Raw genomic sequence first — 6751 nt, 5'->3', positions numbered from 1 at the left:
CCAACAAGAGGGGCTTCCTTAGGGGAGGCTTGTTTTTCAGGAAGGCATACTTTTTCTTACTTTGTAATCAGACGGTGAGTCTGGAAGGTTGTGATGTTCTCTGACCCTGGAGAAGGCTGTATATACTCCCTGAAGTGAGGTTTTGCTTTGGGGCTCACTTGAGGGAAGAATTGTGTGATTGAGCTAGATGAGACTCTGGGCAGCCGTTGAGGCCCCGGTTTTGAAAATCCAGATGTTGGTGATTCTCTCTCTGGTAACTAACTATGTAGGTACATGATAGTCAGACAGCATTAAATTAATATTAATATTAAATTATATTAATATTAAACAATGTTAAACTAATATTGCTAACTCCTTCTGAGTTGTTTTCCTTTAGAAAAGCAGATCAAAGAACCTGTACTAGCAGCCATCCAGGTTATGCTAGGGTGCTTGCTGAAACAATGTGGTACATTGGAAATAGCCTTGGCTTTTGAGTTAGAAGATAGGGGATAAAACTCTATGTGTGTGTTTGACCCTGGGCAAGTTCCTTAACCCCCTGGGACTCAGATTTCTCAACTATAAAATGAAAGGGGTTAGAATGAATGACTTCTGAGGTCCTTTCCAGTTTTATATTTAGTTCATGACTATATGAATATGTGTAAAGCCAAGCACAAGCAGCTTTCCAGAGGACTGCTACTGTGAACAGCTTCAAGGTTCTGATTACATAGTGTAGTCAACTCTCTATTTATTCAGTAATAACTAAGACAAAACATTAACAGGACTCAAAGTACAACATTCACAATGTTATAACATAACAAGTTATCACTAAAGTGGCCACATAGTTTTCACCAAAGTGGTCACATAGTTTTAAACAAAATACAATCATTCAGTAAGTCCTTAACTCAATCGTCCTTAATAAGCAAGCCTCCTTAAAGGACAAAAAATACAAAGGTAAAAGTTCTCCACTCCTAGGTCACATTGTCTTAATCTCTCAGTCAAAAAGACTTCTTTCTTCTTATTTGGAGATTAGTTTCCAATCATCATCCTGAAGAAATACAGGATACAGAGTACAAAGTCCTCCCACCCCTGGGCCACAGTAAATCATGATCTTCTCAGTTTTCTTTAAGTACCCCAGACAAGGTCTTTTCATGTTGACTAGAGGCTGGCTCTCAGATTCCATGGTTCCTCTTCCATGGTCCCAGTACCTGTCCGAATCTACCCAACTGTCACCTGAGTTCACAGGCAGGCAGCTCTCAGCTCCTGGTCCAGTTTCTCATCCAGCTCCCATTCCATATTGAAGCTCACAGGGTCCAGTCCACCTCAAGTCCTTCACAGTTTCTGTTCCTGGGAAGATAAAGCTTAATAAAGCCACAATAACATCCATTCACATTGCTGGCACCATAATCAATTCACTTTCTGCCTGTGAAATCAATATAGACCCACAAAAAAGGTCCAAGAAATCAACACAAATCATCATTGTCCCAGGACCTCGAAAACAGCACTTAGTCCTCCTCCAGGACGTTTGTAAACAGACAAGAAAATCCTCTTTCAGGGCTTCTGAACCAGTAGCAAGGTCCCAGAGCTTCTGTAACTACAGCAATGTCCTCTATCCGTAGACAAATCTGACAAAGTAACATCAAAACAGACAGACAAAGTACCAGTGCCACAGCAATGCTTCCTCTCACTTCTGCTATCTCCCAGCCTGGGCTTCTCCATATATGTGGTCATTAAGCTTCTCCCTGTTCCACCCCTTCCTGTTGCATTAGCAACAGGGGTTCACAAGTTCTGTTTCTTAACAAAAGACTTTTTATAATCATGGACAAAGCTTAAACTGAAACAAGGTGCTAAATAATTAAATAGCTGAAACGAGGTGTTTATTTCTTTGCTTGCCATTACAATATGGCATGGACACAAATATGTCTGTTTCACAGTAGAGTCTAATAGGGAGAGAGGGGATCCTTCCAGACAAAGAGATCATTTAAGAACATATAAGAACATTTGAGGGAGGGAAAGCTTAATCTGAAAAGATCAGGGAAGTCTCCATGGGAAAGAGGATACCCACTGAGACTTGAAGAAAGATAAAACTTTCCACAGGTGGATATGGAAGGTGTACATTCAGGGCATGGTGGAGGGGGTCAGTGTGTAGGAGAGGGCAGGATGAGATTGGTAAATAGCTAATATTCCAGTTTGGCTGGAACATAGAACAGATGAATCAATCAACAAGCATCTATCAAACCCTTGTTTTATTTATTCAGTTGTTTCAGTTATAACTGACGCCTTGTAACCCCATTTGGAGTTTTCTTGGCAAGGACACTAGAGTTGTGTGCCATTGCCTTCTCCAGTTCATTTTACAAAGTGTTGGGCTTGGAATCAGGAAGATTCATCCTCATGAGTGCAAATCTGGCCTGAGACACTTACTAGCTAGATGACCCTGAGCAAGTTTACCTCAGTAGTTTCATATGTAAAATGAACTGGAGAAAGAAATAGCAACTGCTCCAGTATCCTTGCCAAGAAAATCCCCTCATGAAGAGTCAGACACAAATAAAAAGACAGCAACAACCCAAGGTAACACAGATATATTAGATGGAGAGCCAGGATTTAAACTTACACTCTCGGTGCCATAGTTCAATGCTCTTTCTATGATACCATACTGTTAATTGAACTTTGAATTGCAAAACAATCTTCCCCTATGTTTGATGAAGAATAAAGGACACTTATAGGCCAAATTTTGTTTGCATAAATTCTTAAGCTAGACTCAGTTCCAAAGGAAGTTATTCCTACCTATTGAGAGGGGAAAATTTTGCCCCACAAAAATGTACTCAACTTTTAGTTTGTTACATAATGATTAAGTTATTTAAGACTTCTTGCTGCTCTTCTGTTTCATTTAGCAGGAGGGTCAAAACAATTAGCTATTTGCCATTTGAGATTCTGACTTCTCTGAATTCCAGTGGGCACTGAAGTAAAGTAGGAAGAAAGGAGAACTTGAGATACATGTACTTAGAGAGATCAAATGCTTGCCATATCATCACTGAGGCAATCAAGAATTTTTTTTAAATTGTTATTCTCTAAGGACACAGGAAATGGAACATGTCCTTTCCAATTCCAAGAACAAAGCACCAAAATCTGGGCTATAGAGCAGTATGATTGCTTTGGGCAATAGCAGCTCATTCCTACCCTGGGGAGGAAGGGATAGTGAACCTATTGAAGAGCCCTCTGAACAAATGAAGGTGGGAATGTGACCAATGAACTGCTACTGTACTGTTTCCAATCCAGGAGGAGAATGGATGCAAATTTATTTCAATCTAATTCAATTCACAGAATCTCAAAGTATGAAGGGAATTCAGAGCACCATCTCATCTAATCTAGGCCTTCAAGAAATCCCCTCTATACCATCTCTAATCAGGCAGCCTATACTGGAATACTTCCAGTGAGAAGGAAATACCCTACCAATTAAGGCAGTCCTACTCACACATACACATAGAAGAACCGTATGAATTATAAAATGATAGGCAAGTTCATTCGAGGAAGTCAGAATGGAACGAGAAAGTCAGGGTAAAGGTGGCATCCAAGTTAGACTTTAAAGAAAACATTGCAACAAGTGATATTCAAGGAGTCTTGAACATGGTACATGATATGGGCAAATGCTTAGAGAGTAGAGACTAAATTAAGATTGGAGTACAATTATAAATCTATTTTGGCTAGAAAATAATGAATATGAAGAGTAGTGTAAATAAAGGGAAAATGGAGTCAAACTACAGAGAGTTTGCAAGTTGTGAAGTCAACGCCAGATTAGGAGGAAAAATAGGCAGGGCAGATGATCAGAGGAGCAAACGATTTGTCTGACTTGATCCATCCTCTCATCTGGATTCATTAGGGCTATTTTCATTCCTCATTCTTTTCTTATACTGATATCTAGGTGGTGCCCCATGCCCAATCTACTTTGTCCCCTCATGACTAGCCACACCAGTAATATTGTTTGTAAACTCACATATGCCTTAAAGGCAAGGCTAATAGGTTTATACTTTATCCACTGGGGCAATAAGGAGGTATTGAAGACTTTTGAGCAGGGGAGTGTCAGATCTGTTCATTAGAGAGATTTCTTGATTAGTGATGTCAAGGATAGATTTGAGGGTTGTGAGATGATGGGGAGAGATTAGGGGCAAGAAAAATGCTTGGGAGGACATTTTTAGAACCAAGGTAAAGGTAACAAAGACCCAAACCATAAAGGTGGTGGTAGAAATGAAAACAAGGAGACAGATGGGAGAAAATACAGTGACTGGTTATCCTAGTATGTGTATACAATACAATGGAATAAGAAGGTCTAAGAAAGAATCAGAGAGAGCAAAACAAACTTGTTAAATAGGATCCTAGGATCCCATACTTAGAGCTTGAAGGAATCATGCATTCTCTAGCGAAACTCCTTACCTTTACTCTTGGCCTTTACAGAGGTCCAGAGAGATTAAGGGGTTTACCCAACATTTTAATAAATAGCAGAGCTGGAATTCAAACTCTAGTCCTTTGATTTTAAGTTCAACGTTCTTACACACTATACATACACACATATGCACACATGAACACACACATATATATTATATACACATATATATGACATGACCACTGAGGGAATTTGTTTTGTTTAGCTACACATTTCTGTAAGAGGGTTGGTGTTTTTTTCTCTTGTTTTATCAGTTAGGGGACAGGGAGCAGATGGGGAGAAGAGAATGCTGATCTCAAAGTAAAATAAAATTTAACGAAAAATAGAATGCTTTTTTAACTTCCTAAAAAACAAGAAAATAAATCTAATAGGCTTCTCCTATGTGCAAGACATGATCCTAGGTACTGTATAAGATACAAATTACTTAACTCATTTTGGAATTTTGCATGGACTCAGTGGTTAAGTCTTAACTCCTAGCAGTTAGATCTTAACTCTTAACAATTAAGACTTTGGGATTCTGACAGATAAAGGCATTACCTCTTACACAGGAAGGTCTCCCTGCTGTAACCCTCACCATCCCCTATTCCCTCATCCTCACCTTGCCAATTCCTGCTATTATAGGGGCATATATAGGTGAGTCAAGTGATTGTCATTCTTTTGGAAGTTTTTACATTTATCAAGAAGTAGTTGGAGCCCTTGTTTATATAGTTTGGGGAAACTGAAGGTGATCCAAAGAGCTGAATGTAGCAGTGAGGTAGGTGATGGATGCATAGGGAGGGTCATAGTAATAATTCATACTTAAGTGAGCTTTAATATTTACAAAGGAGTTCACATACTATTTTATCCTTACCAAAATATTTTGAGGTAGATGCAACAGGTTTTATTATCTCCATTTTACAGGTGATAAAATTTAAACTTATGGAGTCCAAGTGAATTGTTCTAATAATTGATTCATGAAACTAGTAAATGTAAGAGGCTGAACTTGAACTCATGCCTTCTTGGCTCCAAGCTTATTGTTGTTTGTTTTACTAGTTTAAGCAAATATACTGGCCTGCCTCTCAATAGGGTAAGAGCAGTGGTCTTCAAAGTGGAGGTGGCAGCCTGATTCCAAGAGGTATATGATCAACAAGAAGGCAGGAAGATGGATCACACCCCACTCTACCTTTGAAAGCCAGTAGTGAGGTTTGTCTCCAAAACAATCATTATTCTCCAACATTTCTGTTCTTTACCACCTCTACCCCCTATGTGATCTCTCCCTTTCTGAGCCAGGTGCTCGTCCCTTAGGGGCATTTTAGAACCCAACTGCTCCCCAGGTTGGTACTCCTAGCCACAACTACGTTAGTTCCACTGAGAACCTCTCCCTGCCTCCTCCCAGCTTGTCCAACCCCTGCTCTCCGTATCACCACATGGCTGAAGCAGGCACCCTTTGGATCTTAGGCTCTTGGCTCTAGGGTGATGATAGGTAAAAGCCATTTTTCTCCCTTTTAAATTGGACTGGACAGAGGGAATATCACGGGATAAACAGACATGGACGGGGTATGATCTTCATTGAAAAGCTAATTTTTTTAAATTTCCTCCCAAATCGATTCCTCCTTCAAGCTTTTCCTCTCAGTCATTCTGATTCAAAACTGTCATCTTTGACTGCTCACTCTCCCTTACCCGACACATACAGTCACCAAATCTTGTTGCTATCTCCACAACACCTACTGCATCAGTAGTCTTCTCTCTACCCACACAGCATCTTGGACCACCCCCGCCCCCAGTTAAGACCCCTATCACGGCTTGTCTGGGGCCTCTTAATTGGTCTCCCAACATCCTCATACAGCTGGTAAAATAATCTTCTTAAAGTACAGGTATGACCATGTAACTTCACTATTCAATAAAGTCTAGTGCCTCCCTTCTGCCTCTAGGACCAAATATCATGTTATCTTTATGTCATTCTTTTTAAAAATTCAGTTTTTCTATAAGTTTTATAAAGGATACAATTATTAGTATAGCAGTAAATGTATGTAATTTATAAATAAGTAAATATATACATATGGGGGGGCAATCCAAATTCTTTTTTTTTTGCTAGGGTGTGCAATCAAAAAAAATTGTCAAGTATTGTAACAGAGCAAGAGGTGAGAATCGAGTTACATGAGCACCGAGATTGGAAGCCTTCATTGACACACGCTTTACCATATAACAGCTCCTTCTCCAGTATGGGCACTGTAGCACTACTCAGATCTAACTTGTGGTTTAATTGCTGATTCTCATTTACAGTATCTATCAGTATAAGGGTAGGGTTACAACTTAAGCTACTCTTAAGTTCTATTTTAACTTCTTAAACATAATTCT

Source organism: Petaurus breviceps, unplaced genomic scaffold (assembly GCF_028583685.1).
Source record: "Petaurus breviceps papuanus isolate PSGF00001 unplaced genomic scaffold, PetGlider_PUasm1.0 419, whole genome shotgun sequence".
Lineage (NCBI taxonomy): Eukaryota > Metazoa > Chordata > Mammalia > Diprotodontia > Petauridae > Petaurus > Petaurus breviceps.
Note: the sequence above shows the minus strand (reverse complement) of the source record.